At 46.9% G+C, this 22257-nt stretch overlaps 1 protein-coding gene and 1 pseudogene across 3 annotated transcripts in view; both read left to right on the top strand.

Annotated features, from left to right (window-relative positions):
• The first annotated feature begins 43 nt into the window (after positions 1-43).
• LOC119047072 (60S ribosomal protein L6-like) lies at positions 44-3382 on the top strand (annotated as a pseudogene).
• Positions 3383-10024: 6642 nt separating this feature from the next.
• KIAA0513 (KIAA0513 ortholog) overlaps positions 10025-22257 on the top strand; it is a 44718-nt gene continuing 32485 nt past the window's right edge. For 2 of the 3 annotated variants that reach the window (XM_037142405.2, XM_037142403.2), the window contains exon 1: positions 10025-10157. The gene's annotated coding sequence lies outside the window, so the exon portion shown is untranslated. Of the gene's footprint in view, positions 10158-16376; positions 16511-22257 lie in introns of all 3 variants that reach the window. The other variant, XM_037142404.2, reaches the window with a different exon arrangement.

The following is a 22257-nucleotide window of genomic DNA, read 5'->3' as shown; positions in this document are numbered from 1 at the left end:
GTGAACCCGGGGGGGGGGGGCGGTCAGCGGTATCGCGCGTGCGCAGTTCCGGCTGTCCCCTCACCCGATCGCAGAGAGGGGAGCGCGAGGCGCTTTTCGGGACTTGGCGACCAGGGTCCTTCTGGAACAGAGGACAGTCAGTTCCTTGAGGAAGGCAGCTTCTAGTCACAGGCTCCCCTCTCTAAAGTAAAAGGATCCCTCCAAAGTGATATCCGGAAGAGAAAGGATTGGGGTTACGGGCTGGCGCAAGGTCCAAGCCACGCGTGAGGCTGTCACACTCGGTCCAGAGTTCTTGCAGAGGTGATTCGAGCCCGCGGCGACCTCTCAAAGAGCTGTCAGCTTTAGGCGTGGTCTGTACGGCACGCGAGAATGGGAACTCAGAAAGAAGGAAATGGAAACGAGAGTGAAAAAACGGTGGCAGAAACACGTGGGGGAAAGGGGAAGCGCACTGGACTGGGGATTGGAGGCCTGATTCCTGGGTCTGCTGAGGCGCAGGGCTCCCTCTCCGAGGGACCTGGACGCCAGAACCTACCAACGATTCCTTCCAGATGATGAGTCCTAAGTTTTTTGAAGGTAGACACTTTTTTTTAATTTATTTGGGTTTCCTATAATTGGGACAATTGCTGCCGGGCTGGGAAGTAGATGCTCAGTGTTTGTTGTAAACTGGTGAGTACTCACTAAATTGTTAGGTTGAGAAAAGCAGTGATTACAGCGGAGGAATCAGAATCTCACTCTCTGCACGCCGCTTTCTCACTCCTCAGTTCTTGCCCCCCAAAACTCTTATTCCAGACAAACTTTCAGAAGTAAGGGGTGAATTAAATCAATCACCAAAATTCCAGCTTTAAAAGTTTAAAGCTCTGTTAGTAGGCCTTGCACCTCTGTATTCAGAGTGGCTCTATGCATCCAGTCACCCCTCACTGAGCCTCCTGTTGCCTGGCAGGTTTTTTTCCACGAGGGAGGAAAGTGAGGTTGGCCTCCATCAGTGGTCATTTGTTTTCACATAGGCTGAAGGGGCGGTTATCTTTGATAACACCCAGACTGTACTGGAGATACACTTGCTGCAAGCAATGTTAAAAGAATATATATATTTTAAAGTTTACATCATGACTTTTATACAAGTATAAACACATGTAAAAGATTTAGTTTAACTCACTAACTAAGGAAGAAGTATGCAAGATGATACAAATGGTTGAGAGATTAATCCAAAAGGCAGACACATCTATAGGCTGTCAGGAATGCAAAACTTGCTTATGAGATGCAAAACTAGCTCCTTCTACAGTGGGGGCGGGAGGTCAGTTGAACGTCTGCCCTTGTACGTCTGTTATCTGTGGGCAAGAATCACTTGCATTGCTCTTAGTTCTCAACACCCTGTAGAGTTCTAGATAGAAAGGGAAAAAGCTCACGGAGCCAGATCACCCAGAAGGGTGTTCCAGACAATCCCGGAAGACACCCAATAATCTTTTTGACTCATTAAAGTCTTCCACAAAAAATAAAGAGGGGGGATCCATACCCCATAATTTTCTTGATGCCCCGCACTTGTTATATTGCTTGTGTTTTTAATTACTAGTATACCTTGTTTATCGTAACTTTAAAATTGCACCCTTGCTAAAGAAAATAATAACACAATAAAAATAATTCATTAAAATATTTAACAAGGATGGCAACAGTTGACAAAAACAACTGAACTCTTATGAAAGATTTTTATCTCTTTCTCAACAGTGGTCTTCTGCAAGTCATTTCCCCTCTCCAAGCCTCAGCTTCTTTGTGTGTGTTTTTTAAACCTCTAAAATATGAGATTAGATTTGATTTCTAAGGTTCCTTCCTGTTTTAAGATGGTGTTTCAACCCAGAGTGTTTTGCCTCTCCTTGATTTTACTGAGGTCCTGGGAGCAGAAAAGCTAAAATTGGAAATCTTTACAGAGAAGGGAACATCCCGTTTTCCAGGTTAGTTCTGTTTTCCCTTCAGGAGCTAGTTTCCAGCTAACCAGTCATCCCAGGAAACAGCCCTTTTTAAAGTGGAGGCTCAGCTTATAGACCGAAAGCCACGACTTTTAGTCTTTTTCCCATCTTGCCTTATGGTGGTGTAAAAACTGAGGAACCAGATGCTAAGGAGAAGAAATCTGAAGCCAGGAAGGCTGATGCTGATGGCCAGGTTAAGAGGGCTAACCTCAAGGCCAAGACGCCTAAGAAGGGGAAGCCCCACTGCAGCTCGAACCCTGTCCTTGTCAGAGGAATTGGCAGGTATTCCTGAAAGGCCATGTACAAGAGGAAGTATTTGGCAGCTAAACCCAGGATTGAAAAGAAAAAGGAGAAAGTTATGGCCACTGTCACAAAACCAGTTGGTAGTGACACAAATGGTGGTACCCGAATGGTTCAACTTTGAGAAATGCCTAGATACTACTCTAAGATGTGCCTCGAAAGCTGTTGAGCCATGGCAAGAAGCCCTTCAGTCACACGTGAGAAATGCGGGCCAGCATCACTCCCGGAACCATTCTGACCGTCCTCACTGGGCACCACAGAGGCAGGAGGGTGGTTTTCCTGAAGCAGCTGAGCAGTGACTTGCTGCTCGCGACTGGACCTCTGGCCCTTCATGGAGTTCCTTGGCATAAAACATGCCAGAAATTTGTCATCGGCACCTCCAGCAAAATTGGTATCAGTGGTGTGAAAATCCTCAAACATCTCACTGATGCTTACTTCAAGAAGAAGCAGCTGCACAAGCCCAGATACCATGAGGGGGAGATCTTTGACACCGAGAAGGAGAAATACGAGCTCCCAAAGCAACGCGAGGTCGATCAGAAGAAATTCATGGATTCGCAAATTCTTCCAAAAATCAAAGCTGTTCCTGAGCTCCAGGACTACCTCCGCTCTGTGTTTGCTCTCACAAACGGGCTTTATCCTCACAAAATGAAGTTCTGAATTTCTTTCAAGAAACCTAATTAAATAACTGATCTTTAAAAAAAAATAAAGTGGAGGCTCTATTCAAATATGTGAAAAGACTCTCAGCTCTAATTCAAAATAAAAAGAAATCCCATTTATAATTTAGTAGATTAGGAAAATAAAAGTTTGGTATACTCTGTGTTGGTAAGGCAGACCAAGTCGGTGCAATTGGAAATTCATTCAGCTCTTTGCAGAGCAAGATAGCAAAATGAATCACAAAAACTTAAGTTATATACTCTTTGACCCAGTGATTCCTCTCTTTGGAATTTATCTTGCAGATACACTTACCCATGTGCACAAAGATGTTTGCACTTGAGTACTTATAGTAGCATTTTTTAGAAGCAAAAAACTGGCATCAGCCTATATGCCATCAATACACTAAATAAACTATGTTGTACACAAGGGAATGCTGTGCTGTGCAATTATAAAAAGGGGATGTGCCCTGGCCGGTATGGCTTAGTTCGTTGGAGTGTCTTCCTGTAAACAGAAGGGCTGAGGGTTTGATTCCCAGTCAGGGCACATGCCTAGATTGCAGGTTTGGTCCCTGGATGGGGGTACATAGAGGAGGCAACTGATCAATGTTTCTCTCCCTCCCTCTCCCTCTCTCTAAAATCAGTGGGCATGTCCTCAGTTGAGGATTCAAAAAGAGAGCGAGAGAATGAGGCATATTTTTATGTGTTAAAATATGGATGGTCTTCTAGGTACAGTAAGTCTATTGTATAAAACTGCATTTGTGTAAAAAAAGAAGAGTAGGGGATCTATGTTTTTTAGTCCACAGAATATTTATGGAAAAATATACAAGAAGAAGGTGTGTAACTTATTTTTTAACCATTTATTCATTTTTAAATACATAAAAATATAATTTAAATGAAATGAAACAACCCAGTAAAACAATTGGCAGAACACTTGGACAAATACTTCACAAAAGAGACTTCCCAAAACTGTTCATTTTCATTAGTCATCAGGAAAATACAAAGTTAAACCACAATGAAATACTATTTATACATAAACATGAAAACCCCCAAGTGTTGGCAAGCATTGGAGTAGCTAGAAGTTCATGCACTGCTGGTGGACATGACACCCTCAGGCTGCCTTGGACAAGTGTTAAGAGTGTCTGCTGGGGCTGAGCATATGGTACCTACATTCACCAAGAGACATGCACCAGAATGTTCACACAATACCCACAATAGCCCTAAACGAAACAACCTGAAGTCCATGGGCAACAGAATGAATAAATACATTGTGGTGTATACAGTACAGTATACAGTAAAATGCCGTACAGAATAAAAGTATATACTACACACACCAGTACAGAGCAATCTCACTAATACGATGTTGAGTAAAGTAAAACACAAAAGAGTACATATTATCTGATCTCATTAAAAAGTTCAAAGCCAGGCAAAACTGCTCTTTGGCTTAGGAAGACAGGGCAGGGCAGTGTTTACTATTGAGGGGGGATGCTAGGGTGCTAGTAATATTCTATTTCTTCATATGGCTGCTGGTTGTATGGGTGCTCATTTGGTGAAAATTCACCTAGCCACGTACACTTCTAATTTGTTTGCTCTACTTCAAGTACACAGTGGGAGGGAGAGAGAAGACAGACAGAAGTACAGAGGTTTGTTCCAGAAGGATGCTCTGGGTTGGCTCTTATTTTTTCCACTGAATTTGTAGTATTGGATGCAACAGCCAGACTAGGGAAGCCAGAAGGCTGGAACTCCACAACCCGTGGTGTTAGACAAGGCCCAGAAAGTGGTGTGTCACTGGGCCACTGCGCCTTGAGCTATGGGTAGAGCCTGCTGGGGCCCCAGCCTGTCCTGGTAGGAGGGTGTATGGCTAGTGGACGGGTATGGAGCAATTACTGAGTGTCGGGCTCTGGGCATGGTGCTCTTTGTCCCCTGGATAGCACAAGCTTGCTCTCTTGTGCCCTTTGGGACTTGATTTGGAAGGCATCTTCTCCCTGAAGCCCCATCTAAAATTTCTCCCTCCCTTCCATGTCTAACAGTTCCCTTCCCCCTTCCAGCTTTGCTCCTGTCACACCTCAGCTACCTTCCAATATCTTTCTGTAAGTTATCCTGTTGTTTACCCCTCATTGCAATGCCAACCTCATGAAAGGCAGGGAGTTTTGTTGGTATCATCCACTCTTGTATCCCCAGTGCCTGTCAGAAAGTAGGTACTCAATAATAATGCATGGAATGAATGAACACACTATGGGCAGCCCCTTGCAGAGATGAAGAAACAGGCCCACGAGGTTAGGCAGTGTGCTCAGTCAAGGTCACACAGCTGGGTCAGAGAGCCAGATGTCCCTTGCTGCTGTCATACTGCCTCACAGACTCATTTCATCCTCACATCCCTGGGAAGTTGTAGGACCCCTTTGTCCAGCTGAGGAACTAAGCTACGAAATTGCCCAAAGGAAACCCAGTAGCTTGCCGGCCTCCTGCCTGGCTGTGATGGTCCTGCTCTTCATACTGGATCACACTCCCTGAGGAGCCAGAGGCTGTGCTCTATGCCAGGGCAGCTCTCTCCCGAGCTCCGGGGGCTGGCCTTTGACATGAGCCCCTGCTCCTGCTGCCAGGACTTGGTCCACCAAGCCCCCTGGAAGCAAGTCCCTGCCCATTTGTGCTCTGGTTTCAATGACTCAGTCCTCTTCTTGTCCTTCCCCACCCTCGCCTTGTCTTAGACTCATAACGGTTCATTCAGGAAGTATTTAATAATTTACTCTGTGCTTGGCACCATGCTAGGTGCTGCAGACACAAGTAAACCAAACCAGAGACATGTCCTGCCTGTGATGTTTATTAACTTGGAGACTAATCGAACACATAAGTAATCGTACAAACTGTTATGTTCTTATAAAGTAAGAGAACATTGTGTGGTGAGAGGCTATACCTGGGAATCTGGCCTGGTCTGGGGTCATGTGGAAGGAAGGCTTTCTTTAGAATGTGATATATGAAGGGCACCTGGGTATCTGCCAAGCAAAGGGTGCAGGGGCTGGAGGAACAAGCTTCCAAGCAAAGAGTTGGTGGGAAAGGCCCTTTGGTGGAAAGCAGTGTCGATTGTTTGAAATTCTGTAAGGGGCCCCTGTGTGCAGGGCGAAGAAGGAGTGGCTGAGTCCAGGCTGGAGAGCTCAGAAGGGGCCGGGTCACGCAGGGCCCTAACAACCAGATGAGGGGTTCCAGCCACATCTGAAGGACAGTGGGAAGCCACTGGAAGATTTGATCACATTTGTGGTTTTTAAAGGTCATTCTCGCTGCTTTGTGAAGAACATACTGGAGAAGGACAAGAATATATGCAGGGAAATGTCAGCTAATATATATTGATGGAGCAGTTGAATCACAACACTTGACATTTTGTACCCACCATAGTATTGGGTTGGCCAGAAAGTTTGTTTAGTTTTTTTGTACAATGGCTCTAGTAGTGCTTAGTTGTCTTTAACTTCATTTGAAACAACTGTGTTAGATTGTATTGTGACAGCTGTCATATCAGCACGCATTTTTAAGAAACCAAAATTGGTGAATTTTTGTGCAGCCATTTTAATATTGATGGAAGAAGATAGGCAACATTTTTGGTGTATCATGCTTTATTATTTCAAGAAAGGTAAAAACACAACTGAAATGCAAAGAAAGATTTGTGCAGTGTATGGAGAAGGCGCTGTAACTGATCAAACATGTCAAAAGTGGTTTGTGAAGTTTTTTGGTATTATTGACATTTTGGGGCAAACAATTCTTTGCTGTGGGCTGCCTATGCACTGGAAGATGTTAGCAGCACCCCTGGCCTCTACCCACTAGAAGCCAATAACAGGAGAGAGCTGACACACTCAAAATATCCAAATCCATAAAGTTATTGGTGAAAATGAAAAATACGTTTTTTTATTTTACAGAGAAAAACTAAATGGACTTTTTGGCCAACCCAATACTATTGTTAATGGATGCTAAACTACTGGAAAATAGGACATTTAAATTTCAAAGCATCTTTCCCACAGATTACTAGTTATCACAAAGGGAAAAAAAGCCCCACAATTAATAAATATGTCACCATCTCAACCACTGGTCAAACATAGTGTCAGCAATAACGAGGCACACTGATGTTTGTGCCTCCTGATACAACGCACTGAGAGGGGCACACATCAATTATACAGTGCTGCTGCCAGAATTCCACAGTACTCCTGACTCTACCAGGGAGCGATCAGAAAAACCTCAACAGAGACACTCTACAGAAAACTGGCCTGTACTCCTAGTACATATTAGTGTCTTGAAGGGGGAAAAAGCTGATAACTATTCTGGATTAAAGGAGTTTGCTTTCGAAGATGAAAGAAGGGGCCTTGAGCCAAGGAATGCAGGAGGCTTCTAGAAATGAAAAGGCAAGGAAATGATTCTCCCCAGAGCTTCCAGGAAGAATCATCCCTGCTGATAACTCAGTTTTAGGACTGACCCCCAGAACTGAAAGATAATACATTTGTGTCATTGTAGCCTCTGAGTTTGTGGCAATGTGTTACAAAGAAGGAAGGGAAAAATAGGCATGATGGGCAGCCAGAAACAGAACTGATGCTAAGTCACCACCAGTTTTATCTTGTAGAATTGTTTTTTGGGCTCATTCTCTGATCAAAGTATTTTTGAATATTAATTCAGTCATCCAATAAGTTCACTATTTCTCTTTCCTTTTCTTCCTGTCCTTCAAACAGCATCATGAGGTATCTTAGCAAATGTTCTGTCCTGAATGTCTGTTCTCCCTTGCTTGCCTAGAACCTGTCTCCCGTTCTCCTCACAAGAGCATCTCATTTTCCTGTGGGGACCCACCCTTCCCTTGCTCTTTACCCAAGTATCTGATCCTCACTCCTGTCCAGATGTGGCCAATCCACTTATCTCAACAACTCGGCCTCAGATTAGTTTGAAGGGATGAGTGCTTGAGTGATGTTGGTCTACTAATTCCAAATCCTGGGACTTTTGCTGGAAGTATTGAAGAGAATCCTTTTTTCTACTGAGGCTACTAAGTTGAGAGAATATAAGCCTGTTGCTACTCAAGACCACTCTATAAGAAGAACCTAATCTGAAAATGAAGCCAGCCCAAAGGGATGCAGCCAGGAAGGGGAAAGAGCCTACGTTCTGACTGATAACATCATTTGACCTCCTAGATCTTTCTGCACCAACCCCAGAACTTTTTGGTTATGGGAGCCAATACAGTCCCTTGCTTCAAAAAACCAGTATGAATTGAGTTCTGTCACTTATAACTGAAAGAATCCTGGTAAACATACTTCCCAGGTCCAGATATACTACTTCTACTACGTGTCCTTGATATACCAGTCTATACATTTCACAACAGAAATAAGGTTAACCTAGCATGACTCAGTCTTTTCACTGGTGCTTCTTCTGAGGGACACATATTTTTTGTGAGTAATCTGTTCTGAACATTTTCCAGGTCCAATGTCAATTCACTGGTCTGTGGTTTGCCGAACTTGCTTTTCTTCTCCTTTTTAAAAATGGCTGGGTCATCTGCCTCTCTCCAACCCTCTGGCAAGGTCAGAACTTTAATGAAATAAGAAGAGAGAAGGTCCATCTGACTCTGTTGAAGAGAAGTCATATTTCCCCCACATGGAATTTGACCCTGAATGAGCTCACTCTTTTCAATTTCCCTGAATAGTTGGTATCACCAGCCAGGTCAGGCTTGCACGATGTGGTGCCTTGTGCTAGGTTCACTCACTGAACCAAAGGAGGACTTCCTTCAGCCATAGACAGAATCCTCCACTGTTTCCATAAAGTATGCAAGACAGGCTCATATTCTGCGGGACACAGGTCAGAACTAACAGGAACCAATAGCATGTCCACCTCACTGTGGTGTCCTCATGAGGAAGTGAAGGCTATACTTCTTCCTTGCCTGAGTTCACACCAAACTCGAAACACTCAGAGAGCTAGGTTCTCATACATGATGGCCATACCAAGCTGCTCAAGCAAATCTGGGAAGGACCAGAAGCACTATGGCGCTGAAGGCCCCAAAACTCCTGTGAAACTTCAGCTTCCAGCTTTTTTTCTTCATGTGGTTTCCTTAAACTTTCCCCAGCAAATCTGAGTTCCATAGGTCCTCTTCCCAGGGGCCAGCAGCTCCACACTCGGGGCAGGGGAAAGCTGCCTGATGGTCCATCTGTGTCATCTTTTCTCATAAGTGACAGGACTCCAGTTCCTCCTGCACAACTCCTAAAATTTCAGAGAACCCAGTTTTCTAAAATTAACGTTTAGCCCCATTTCAGATACCACTGCCTTTATTTAAAGACAGGGCTTTATTATTTCATATAAGCAACCTCCAGAAAGAGCACTATAGATAGCTCCGCAGTGTGGCTGTGGAAATGTCTTTGGAGCCTGAGGTGTGGAGCCCGTACTCCAGAATCAGATACTTAATTTTGCTAGGTGTGGGAACCAAGTTTGACACAACCCCAAACTTACTGGGGAGGAGATGTCAATTTCTGCTTCTACACTACCTTCCTCTCAAATTATAAAAGGCTTCCATAGGAAGTTGTGTTTATTGTTCGTGTTTGCTGAAATAGATGTAGCCTGGTAGAACTTCTGGAGCAGGATGAGGTGGAACCCATCAGACTTTAAGGCGCCCTCTTTCAAAAATAAAAAATAAAAAAATCGGCCTCCAATTGCCCTTCTACACTATGCATCCCTGTCCTGTATTTACAGTATGTTCATTCATGCCCTGACTTTACCCTAACCGTGGAGCAGGCGGCGGGCAGGAAATGGCAAATGGTATTTTAGGGGTGAGGACACTCACAGCAGGGAAGCAACCAGCACCAGGCATCACCGAATTGCCCGCCCACCTGCTCGCGGAGCGGCTGCCCCCGCCAGCCTTTCCTGGCCCGGGAGAACATCCTAGCTCTATGCAGATCCAAGGAACGAGGTTCCCGGGACCTTCTATAACAGCGACCCGCGGGAAATCGGGCGCGGTCCCAGAAGCTGGGGACCAAGGCCCCCGCCGCGGTGCGGCCACGGCCGGAGCCCGGCACTTTCGCGAGCGGCGGACTGTGGCTGCGCCCCGTCCCGTCACGTGACGTCGCTCCCGCGCCGCCCACACGCCTGCGCAGACCGGGCCTGGGGCGGACGTGGCCGCCTGACTGACAGCTCGCGCGGGCGGGCGCCTCGGAAGGACCCGGCTCTAGAGCCAGTGCAGTGGCTGCACCGCGGAGACATCTGGCGCCGGCTCACTCTGTCCGCTCGCCTGTCTTTGCCTGTCACGGTGAGAGGGACCCCGTCGGTGTCCGTGGGAGGGAAGGCGGGTCCCGGGGTCCCCGGGCAGCGCGGGAGTTCTCGGAAGGGCGAGAGCCGGAGCGCCCGGGACGATAGCTCGGGGTATTCCGGGGTCCGGAGGGAAGGGTGAGGGTCACGGGGTGATGCAGGGTCGGGGGCCTTGGGCCGCAGGGATTCCTGCAGGGTCCGCGCGTGCTGGGGGCGGGAGTGAAGAAATAGGAAGGAGAGCCCACGGTATCGGGGACTGTACAAGATGTCCCCACTCCCGGTGGCAGATGGTGTCGTCAAGTGGCTTTGGGATGGAGCCGGTTCCTTAGTCTTGCCGGTGGGGGAAGAACCCCCAGAGTCCTGGGAAGGCTTGCTGGGGAGGGGTTTCCTGGAACCAAGATGGGAAAGGTATTTGCCAAGTCGTGCGTGTGTGTTCAGTTTTAAGTTTGCTGCCTCTCCGCCCCGAGGTGGCAGATGGATGAAGTGTAAAGGCATGGGAGAAAAGGCTGTGCCCTGGGTGCCTGCCCTGTGAACTCTGCCTGTGCCTTCCCAGGGCTCCCCTTCTTCCCCACAAGCCATTAAGCAAAGAGGAGGTCTGCAGAGGGCACAGCAGTACAAATGCGGTGTTACAAGCTCAGTGTCAGACCTCTGGTTCAGGATGGACTGAATCAGTGTCCAGGGTCTTTGGAAGGACTGGGCTTCCTAGAGCTGGGAACATTCTCCCCTTGTACTGGGTTTGTGCTTCCCTAGGTTGTATGTGGATTGGATTTGGGAGAAGGAAACCGGCAAGAGGGTAAAGACTTGGCAGTGGGCACTGGCCAGCTCCTCCAACAGTCTGGTTAAGTGCTAGGCAAGGGTGCTGACCTGGGGCATGAGCAGGAACTTGCCTCTGAGCTGGCACAGGTGAGGAGCCCTGACGTGGAAGTTGTAGCTGTGGTGAGTCAGTGCTCAAGGCAAGCTGACATCTGTCAAGGACTGGGCTGCCTTGGCCAGCCTGCCATCAAGCCATTGTCACCTAATGCTAATGTTTCAGATACATTTTATTAGACCAATTTCCTCCTTAAGCCTAAACCAGGGCAGCCAAGATGCTAAACACTGAATTAAGCAAAGAAAAAAAGGAGACTTAGGTTGTATTGCATGTGAGTGCTCCTTCCTGACTTCTCATATTTCTGTTTGGAAGTGTATGCCCTCCCCCCCCCCATTGTTCAGAGTCTTTCCCTTTGGCTGTCACTCACTCATTTTCATTCCCACTCTGTTCAGATGTATAGGACTGCTTACACATATGACATGCGGGCGATAGGCTGCTGAGCTCGGCTCACAGTGAAAATGTTGACTCATGAGATTTTCTTTTTCCATTAAAGAAATGAAGATAGCTAAAGGTACACACGTGGGCACTCTCAGTGATCAGTAGATTATTTTAAGCCTCTCATTTGGTTCTGGAACTTATTCCCATGCTTTTGTTTGTTTGCAGTGTTTGTGTCAGTTAATGTGAAGATAGTTTGTATTTTTTGAGGATGTAACAAGTAAAGACAATGAAAAGCTACTCAGTGGCATTAGTAAATGACCAATTTACTACAGCATTCCAGAAAGTGGAGAATATTCACAGAGAGCAGATGTGGTTCTCTTTTCATGACAATAACTTTGGTTCTTCAGAGGTTAATTGCTTTATGGTGACTCCAAATGGCGCTGTAGGGACTTCTGATAGGACAGTCTTTAAGAAAGGGTTAGAGTGGGATGAGTTATGCTCCATGCCTCCCTCCCTCTCCTTTCGAAAAAGAAAATAATCAGGTTAAAAGAAACATCAAAAGCAGCCTTGGAAGATAACAAAGATACATGAAAAGGCAACTGGCTGCAGGAAAGAGCTGCACAGGGAGGAGTAAAAATCCTCTTGCCGATAATAACCCCCTCAGTTTTACATGGCAGTACTTTACAGAGGCTTTCACACACAGGACCATAGCTGATCTTCACAGTAGACTTGGAGTGACAGGTGGTGTCCTCATTCCAGTGTCACAGATGAAGACACTGAAGCTAAATGACTTGCTCAAGGTCATTTAGGTCCCAGGAGGCAAAGCAAAGTGTTAAGCCCAGCCATCTGACACCAGATGTGGAAAGGGATGTGGGAAGGATCCGGTCAGAAAATCCACACATCCTCAGGCCACGGGGCTTTCCCAGTGTCTGCTGGCAAAGCGTCCTTCTCTCCCACCATTTGCCCTGCTTACTGTGTCAGCTCAGCTTGCTGGTACACATGCACCTTCATCACTCCTCCCCACCCCAAGCTTGAGATAGTCCGCGTCTGCTCAGATTTGTTTATGAGTCTTTGAGAAATCTAGTAGGAAGTATGATTGCAGGGAGTGTCTTTTTCTCAATGCTCAGTGTTTCCTAATAGTCTAGGTGTCTTCAGCTGTGTGGTGCAAGAGACCGAAGCAATTATAGGGAAACTTGCCATAATTATTTTCCTCGTCCTCCATCCGGAGGAGAAATGCAGTGTTGGGAAACTTCAGAAGCTAACCCAGTAGTTTTGTTTCTTTTATCCAGTGTTTTTTATATATGGCATCATTTGGGTAATGGTGACACTTTAAAAAAAAAGAGACACACTGCACAGCTGTTCTCATTAGGGAAGAACAAGGTTTAACCCCTTTCTCTAGATCTAGACATCAAAAAAGGGACTTCAGTGGGAAGTTATGTAGATAATGTTTCAGCAGGTCAGTGGTACAAAACAAACTTTGAAGCAAGGTGAAGTTGGGGCACATCCATAGACTTGGAGTGAGAGAGGTGATAGTCCCAGTCTGCTTCATCCTTAGAATATTGTGTTCTTTTCTAGACAACACATTTCATGAAGGGTATAGGGGGGAAATCAAGTATGTTCGTTGGAAACGGATGCAGTGGGGAGTGATTTAGAGCTGGTAAGCCAGGAGGATCCTGGGAGCCAGCCTAAAGAAAATTCAGGACTGTCATTTATCAGATTTGTTCTGGGCAGGCCCAAGATCCCCAAAGCCAAAGGACAAAAGTTATAGTGAGAAAGACTTCAGTTGTAAGAACTTGATTGTGTCAGAGTGACCTTTTAAAACCTGTGAGTCAAATTGTGCCTCACCCCTGAGGCTTCCCAGTACTCATGGGGTCAAAGTGAAACTTGGTCTACTGACTGACCTTGCTTGTTTCTCCAGCTTCATCGGCGACCGCACTCTCACTCACAGAAGTCCCACCTTCTTCTGTGCTTCGAACATGCCTGGCTTGTTCTGCCTCACGGCCCTTGCACTGGGGGTTCCTTCTGCCAGATTTTCTCATGACTGGCTTCCTGGTGATGAAATCACTGCTCTGATAGCACATCTTTAATGGGACATTCCCTAACAATCAAGATAATTTCTTCTTGGGTCCTAACTTACTCACTCTATGCAATTACACTGTTTTATTTTTTTCATAATAATATCAAAAATGTCCTTATTTGAGAATGTTTTCTTTTATTGTCTGCTCCCCATTTACCACGGTCTCAGCGGTGCTCCAAACAGTTTCTGACATTCAGTAGGCGCCCAATAAACATTTGTTGAATGAATGGTATTTATGACAGTCAGACCTTTTCATAGATGGGAGAGATTGCTTCCTTGGTAGATACTGCTGGGGTTTGTTTGTTTTTTACTAGAGGCGGTCATACATAAGCTGACTGGCTGACCTTTGGGCAGGAGAATTCACACATTCAACATATAGTAAAACCAGAGAACTTCCTGTGTTAGTCTCCTAGAGCTGCTGTAACTAAGTGCCACAAAATGGGTGGCTTAAAACAACAGGAATTTATTCTATCACTGTTGCAGGGACCAGAAATCCAATATCGAGGTGTTGGCAAGCAACCTGGGACACTCAGAGGGAGAGTCTGCTCGTGCCTCTCCCAGCCTCTGGAGATGCCCAGCGATCCTTGGCATCCTTTGCCTGCAGCTGCATCCCTCCCATCTCTGCCCCTGGCTCTCTGCCTTCTCCCTGTGTGTGTCTCAGCTTCCGCTCTTGTAAGGATACCAGTCGGATTAGATTTAGTACCCACCCTATTCAACTGTGACTTTACCTTAATTTAACTAATTACATCTGCAAAGGACCTGTATCCAAATAGGGCCACATTCACAGCTTCAGGGGGTTAAGACTGCAACATATGTTTTTAGTGGATGCAACGCATAACACCTCCCAACTTCAGGATCCAGCGACATTTTTAAAAGGAAAAACTAGAAGGAGCTGCTGGGTTATTTTCAGGGATAGTGGCGTAGGGATGATAATGTTTGGATATTTGTGCATAAAACTTCCATGCTCCTTACAACTCGCAAGGTAAGCAGAGATCTCTGCGTGTCATAGGTAAGGAGGGTGAGGGTCGGGGCAATTGAATGACTTGCCCGGGGTCATGCAGGACCAGATGAACCTCCCAACTCTGATTACAAAACCCAAGGCCTCCCTCCCCGCCCCCTCTGGTGAGGTGCATCTTAATTGGGGTGCAGTAGGAAACGGGGTTTCTTCCATGGCTCTGCGGGGGCCCTTCAGGAATCATTTCCTTTCATATTTCCTTCTTTTGCTTTGCCCGGTCCTGTGCTGGAGGAATAGCTCCTTGACGCCCAACGGTGAAGTACGTGGGGCGGCGGAACGTGACGCACCGGCGGTAGACCTCACATGATGGCCCTGAGGGGGTGACATCATCAGTGGACTCGCTCTCCCTTGTGGAGCTTGCACAGTGAATCTGAACGGCTTTTTGTAAGGTTTTGAGAGTTCTGAGTTTCAGTGTCTCAGATTTTGACCCTGAAAGGGTATTGCTGATGTTCTAAAAAACGAGCCATTCAGGAGTTCATAACGCAACTTTTCTCATTTGGGGGTGATGGTGAGGGGGTAGGGGAGTGGGTGAGAGCAGGGCAGGCTGCCAGCCAAATTCCGAAATGACTTACACCTTCGCCTTCAGAGACCTTTTTATTTCTGGCTCTGTCTTACCCAGTATTAGGTACTCCTCTCCCTTATTTAATTGAATTAGTTTCTATTAGGTAACACATATAGATGCTACAAGATTCAAATGATACAAACAGTTCAGTGAAGCCCTGACTGGCTCAGTGGGATGGGCTTGTGCTGCAAACAGAAAGGTCATGGGTTCGATTCCCAGTCAGGGCATGTTCCCAGGTTGCAGGCCAGGTCCCCCCCAGTTGGAGGTGTGCAAAGGACAACAGATCGATGTTTCTCAAGCACATTGATGATTCTCTCCCTCCCTTCCCCTCTCTCTAAAACTAAATAAATAAAATCTTTTTAAAAAACCGGTGAAAAGTCGTTTCTGGCTGTGCCTTCCCTACCCCCCAGATTCCCGGCCTTGTCCCCAGTGGCATCATCCCGCCATTCCTTTGTGTCTCCTTCCACGGACCTGGCGTCCTTTAGCGTCCCCAAGTCCCGCCGCCAGCCCTCCCTGTGGGCTGTGCTTCCATTCTTCCTCCTGCCTTTTCAAAGCCCCTTCTGTGCAGACCCGGTCAGCTGTTTGTTCCCACGTGCTAATTGCTGGTGGCACCTCTGCCAAGAGTTTTATTCTTGGAAGGACGGTGCTTAGAAGAAATGAGTCTGTAATGGTAAAATCTGAGGCTTGGAGGAGAGAGTGCAGGGAAGGAGCTTTTATTTTCAGAGTCAAGCTCCTTAAACTGAGCTCTTGGTAGGGACGAGGGGGACGGGAGAGGCAGGAGGGGCAGTTCGCCCTCCTGAGGGGTGAGGGGCGACGGCTGTAGCTCATCCTTACTGGGCCGGCTCTGCCGTGCCCAGCAATGTGCCAGGTGCACTGTGTGGGGGTTGTCACTTTGACCCCCGCGAGAACACTGTGGGGTGGCCACTGTTCACGGAGGCGTCCCCATTTCACAGAAGGTGAGACCGAGGCATCATGGAGAGACAGCGTGATGTGCCTCCCGCACACAGCTCGTCAGGGCAGGAGTGGCGCGCAGACCCAGGCCGCTTTCTGCTCCAGGATCCAGACTGGGTGCCAGGGTGCATTTGGGGGTCCTCTCCGGTCTCCCCTGGCGGGCACCGTTCTCGTCTTCTCAGTTGTGTGTGCTGCCTGGGGGCCTGTGCGGAACAGCGCGTTCACCGCTCTGGGGGCAGGGCGTGGGGGGAGTGGTCCAGGAGTAAGAACCTTGTCCAAGAAGACCTGCTTTCATCCTTGGGGTGTCCAGTTTCATTCCGAAAATGTCCTCCTGCCTCTGAAACTAATTGACTAAGGCTCTTTCCACAGATGCTGAGAGAAATGGTAACTCTGAAGGAAAAGAGAAAGAAAGGGCCATTTTTTCTCCTCCTTACCAAATGCACTGAGGAAACGGGCGCCTGCACATAGACCCCATCCCTCCGTGACATCCTGTCGTCAACCAGGTGTGTTATGAGGCACTTCCCTGGCCTTGGCTCCACAGCCAGGCATGACTCAGAGCAAATGACTCACCAGTGGCAAAAATGACCAATGTGCTGGGGGGAAATGAGAATCTAGAGACAGCAGAGCAAATGGAAAATGCCAGAGTAAACGAGCCTAGAAGGCTGCCGTTCGGCTGGCATCCTCGAGTTGGGGAACTCGGGGGTGAACCCAGGAAGCTAAAGCACAAAAACAGGGCCCAGTGAGAAGAGGTGGAAGCCTCGTGAGAGAAGAAAACCAAATTTTGAGTTAATTGTGAATATCAAGAATGAAGTAAAGAATTAAATGAAATTGAAACACCGACACACCCGCCCTGGCAGGGTGGTCAGTTGGTCAGTGTCATCCCAGATCTCACTACGGAGAAGTATCCCGCCCGGGGTCTGCAGTGCCACGTGGAGAAGCCCCCGCAGTCAGCACAGCTCCATGTTCCTCGGGAAGATTGCTAGTCTCGGACAGTTCAGTTAACCTCCTAAAGTAGATTTCTCTCTCTCTTTTTTAAAGATTTTACTTATTTATCTTTAGAGGGGAAGGGAAGGAGAGAAGGAGAGAAACATCAATGTGTGGTTGCCTCTCATGAGTCCCCTGCCGGGAACTGGCCTGCAACCCAGGCACATGCCCTGACTGAGAATCGAACCATGATCATTTGGTTCGCAGGCTCGCGCTCAATCCACTGAGCTATGCCAGCCAGGGCTCTCTCTTTTCTTTTTGAGATTTTTATGTATTTATTTTTAGAGAGGGGGCAAGGGAGGGAGAAAGGGAGGGAAAGAAACATTGATGTGTGAGAGACACATCGATCACCCTGCAACCCAGGCATGTGCCCTGACTGGGAATTGAACCGGTGACCTTCTGGTTCACAGGCCAGCACTCAATCCACTGGGCCACACCAGCCAGGGTGTTCTCTCATTCTCTCTCGTTTTCCTCTCTTGCTCTCAGTTACTCATTCACTCAAATGACACAAAGCCTTTATTTAAGCAAGGGTAGCTCTTGCTTTGTTAAAGGACTCTCTGAACAGGAGGACTGTTGGTATGGCCAGCTCCCCATCACAGAATTTCCATCTGCACACGCTGACACAGATGAATAGGAGACCGTGTGAAAATTGTAAAGCAGGACTTTTGAAACGGCCACTTTCTTTAGGACTCCTGCTGCGGATGTGATCTTTACAGCTTCGACCGTGCTGTTGACTCACGTACTGACCATTCCTGACATGCCTCACATTAATACCGTAGAGAATCTGTGTAGTTCTGTAGCCATATGACTTTTTTTTGTCTTGTTAGCTCACCTGATCCCTGTAATGACAGCGCAGGGCACACAGGATGGCCGCGGCATTGTCCTATGTTACTTTTACAGTGTTGTAAACTGGGAGAGCATAATTTTACATCTTTGTTTTTTCATATTTTATTTCGTTCCCATTTAACATAAGCATTTTCATGATACCCTGTTTTCATTATTGTCCTCTATAATATTTCAGTGAAGTGCCATAATGAATGTAGCAGAATTAAAATAGTTTTCAGCATTTAGGTTATTTTCAATTTTTGATGTTATAAATAATGCTGCATATAGTTTTTTGGCTATATTTTTTGTCATTTCCTTACGGTAGATTAAATAAATATCCTTTGAAATATTGTTATGTTTCAGCATTAGGGAGAATGTCGAAAGAGCACAAAATGACCTTTAGAAAACACCAATATAACACAATAGTAATTTTAAGGTTTCTCCATGTTGATGAGCAGGTTTTGGATGTGCCAAGTGATTTAGCCAGAAGGATGTGGGTAATGTGTGTAGGGAAATGAAGAAAACATTAGCAAAGGGAGAGAGAGAGAGAGAGAGAGAGAGAGAGAGAGAGAGAAGTGAAACTATCCCGATTAAAGCTGAAGTTCTGTCTCGAAAAACTCAACAGCCAGATGCAAGGTTGCTTATAGAAGGTCGCTTTTGCATAGTGGCAGCGTCCCCTCCTGCACGGCCATCGGAGGGAGGGCTGCATGGGCAGCTTTGACCGGCCCCACATTGCAGAGCACCTTGACCACCGGCCTGGATGGCGGGTGTTATGGCTACTAAGCGGCGGGCTGACGGCGGCCTGCCAGGTGGCCCCTGTGTCCAGCAGGGCTTGCCCAGAGCCTCCCTCCCGCAGAGACACAGGTGTCCCATACACACAGCCCTTTGCTTTGGCCCTTCGTTGGGCCAACGGCAGCAAAGCCCCAAGTGGGAAGAGAATGGACGTTTGTTCAGTCCCATCCCTGAGCTCCCTTGGGTTCTTCAGAGAAGGACCAAGTCCCAGATCTTTCAGGAAGCCTATCCAACCCAATAATTGAATGCAGCTATTTCTATACCGGGGTTTGGGGCAATATGCACTTATTTTGCCAAATTACCCAAAAGGATGGAAGGCCAATTGGGTCTGTATCCAAATTGCATCCAGCTGTTTCTAAATTGTCAGCTGTGTCCTTCTTTTATTAAAGAGGTACAGCGGCTCACTCAGCGGGGTTGTGCCTTGCAGTAAATTCTAACATTTGGTTATAGTGGAACCAACTCAGAAAGTTAATAGCAGAAATTAATGGAAAACAGCTGTCACCAAATCCCTCCTTGTTGTTGCTTTAAACTAGAGGGCTCACCAATTCGCTGAGGAATTTCCTAGGATGAACTAAATATTAGTAAAGTGCAGAATGTATACCCAAATGCCTGTGTGAGGTGTGACTTTCGAGTGGGACTTAGAATGACTTTTGAAGAACTAAGAAATCTCAAAGGCTTAGATTTTGGAGGAGCCATTGGTATGTAATCAGATACCCCTTTTCCTTCCTCTCTGATCCACTGGGGACTAACTGAACTCCTGGACCCTTCTGGGTTTGGCACTGCGGTGAGATGTGGTTTGTACTAGAGCCTACCACGCTGGTGCTGAAGCAAGGGAGGCAGAGTCACCAGAGTACAGGCTCCTCGAGGCAGGGAGAGTGGCTCTTCCATGGTCTCTCCCAGCACTTACTGCCCCAGTGGGGTCATGGTTCTCTTAGGAGGTCTTTGTGGACAGTTATGCCACCTTGTTCTCTCACTGTGCTGGGGAACCAGCAGATGGTCCATTATCTCCTTCCTGTGCACTGTGAACATTTTAGATGCGTCCTCCTTCCTGGAGGTCATAAAATAGGAGTCGCTGTGGGATATAGCCATTGTGACAGCTGCACTGGAGGGAAGGCCACACTGAGCATCCTAAGATGTTATCTCAGTGGACATGGCACAAAGCCCTGGAGCTCCCACAGCCTCTCCCGCTACGAACCTGCTAACAGAGATGTGCGCGTTCCGCTGCTGGCTTCCCTGCAAAGGGGACTCTGCAGGGACCGTTCTCGTGAGTGGAGACTGCGGCCTTGTGGGGGCTCCACCGTCGGGCTCATCGTTCCCTCTAGGGCCACTAAAATAATCTGATCCCTCCGTCACTGTCCAGAAACACGCAGACCGCCCGCCGCCTTGTCCCCCAGGTTACGTACCCCGAGGTAAATGCCCTTGACTTTCTCACCGTTGCTCACGTGACACCATGTTCAGGTAGGCTTTGTATTCATTCATCCCTTCATTTTGTGTGCTTTCCAGAATTTCAGTAGCTCTCTGCTCTTTCCTTTATTTTTGTTGAAGAACACTCTTACAAAGCACTTATTAAATTAGGTTGCTTTAGTGCCATCTTTTTTCCCAGGCTTTTCTCATCCTCTGTCCACCTGCCACCCCCACCCCCAGCGACTTCCCTGCCTATGGTCACATTGATGGATTCCCTCTGTCACGAGTCAGGGTTGGCATTAAACTTTTTAAATACACTTTTTAACTTTACCAACATCGAGAGAAATATCTGTAATCTCCCTTTCCCTTCGTCCCCAAGCATACTGTTCGCTGTCCGTCTTCTTGGATAGACATGTGGCATTTTCTAGTTTTCCTTGTTGATTTTGGTGTGGGAGGGAAACACACCCTGTGTGTGTTCATGCTGATTCACCCTGGATTGCTAGAATATATCCTCCTGTAAGTCTTTCAAAGAAGGTACAAAAGACAAACTTTCTGAATACTTTGATATAAAAAAAATCTTTGTTTTACCCTCAAATTTAAATTGAAATGCTTTTGCAAGCACATTTCTTTTTTCCAAAACAGTGAATCCTGATGGGTTGCTTTGGACTTAACAGGCGAGGAGAACAGTGCTTGTGGGTACTTGGTTGTGTGTCCCTCGTAAGAGAGATTGGTCAGTCCTTTCAAGGTGCAGATTGGACGTGATGTTCCCGGAGCAGCCCTGATGGGGGGAGGCAGAGTTGAGTGAAGCCGTCACTCCTGCTTTGGGTCAGATACTTCTGTCACGCAGCTGGAGGTCAGTTGAAAGTTTTTTGTTGTTCACATCAATGCACAGACTCAGTACATGTACAGTCAACTAAGGAGATGCCTCTTAATGGTGGACTTACGTGACTTTGGCTGAAAACGTCGGACACCCTCACGTGATAATTTGTGTTACTCAAGGGCAGAAACTGTGGTGTCATCGCCTCGTTGCTCCCATGTTAAGCCCGGCACATGGCAGGCCCTCAGCAAACACCCAGGAATTAACATGTGTGCTATCAAGAGGCGTCTTTTATTTATTTTTCAGCCTTATATGAGATATTGACATATAGCACTGTGTACATTTAAGGTGTATCACATAATGGTTTGATATATGTATGTTAAGAAATGATCACCAGATTAAGTCAATGGCCATTAGCTCAGAGTGATGTTTTCTTCTTGTTATGAGAACTTTTGAGATCTACTCTCAGCAGTTTTCAAATGTATGATACAGTGGTGTTAACCGTAGTAACCACCGGCTGTACATTGCACCCGCAGAACTTATTTATCTCATGGCTGGAAGTTTGTACCTTTTCACCACTTCACCCATTTCCCCCACCCCCTTCCTTTGGCAACCACAAATGTGATTTCTGTTTCTGTGAGGGTTTTTTTCCAATTCTACATATAAGTGAGATCATACAGTATTTGTATTTCTCTGTCTGACTTATTTAACTTGCTCTAATGCCCTTAAGTTTTATCCATGTCACAAGTGGCAGGATTTTGTTATTTTTTATGGCCAAACAAGATTCCCTTGTACATGTAGACCACGTCTGCTTTATCCACTCACCCGTCGGCGGACACTTGGATCGTTTCTGTCTCGGCTGCTGTGAACTGTGCCGCAGTAAAGGCAGGGGCGCCCGCAGCTCCTCGAAACGGCGGCTTCCTTTCCTCTGGAGAAGTGTCTAGAAGTACAATTGCTGGGTCAACGGTGGTTCTATTTTTACCTTTCTGAGGAATCTTAATGCCCTTTTTCACTGTGACTGCGCCGGGTTACATACCCAGCAGCATCTTTGCCAGCATTTGCTAGCATTTGCTAGCTGTCGTCTTTGTAATAGCAGTCATTCTAGCAGATGCGAGGTGATATCTCACTGTGGTTTTGAAGAGGTGTCTCTGAGACCCAGCCCCCGCTGGAGTCTGCCAAAATCTTTTTTGGGTCCCGATCATGTCATTCTCTGAGTTAACTATCCCTTTGGCTTTACATCCCCCCAGGCTCCGAGTAATTAGTGAGGGTGTAGGCTGGAGCCTGGGCTGGAGCCCTTTCCCCGTTAGCAGTAGGCAACTGGCAGTTGGATGTCTTTCCAAGTGGACTGTGCGTGAGGTGGCTCGACCACCATATTGCACTGAATTTAAGGCATCGTCAGTTGTGAGAGTCACCATTTTATTTTATGCA

The sequence above is a fragment of the Artibeus jamaicensis genome, unplaced genomic scaffold (assembly GCF_021234435.1).
Source record: "Artibeus jamaicensis isolate MK-2021 breed Jamaican fruit bat unplaced genomic scaffold, CSHL_Jam_final contig_464, whole genome shotgun sequence".
NCBI classification, from domain to species: domain Eukaryota; kingdom Metazoa; phylum Chordata; class Mammalia; order Chiroptera; family Phyllostomidae; genus Artibeus; species Artibeus jamaicensis.
Note: the sequence above shows the minus strand (reverse complement) of the source record. Positions and strands in the feature narration are given on the sequence as shown.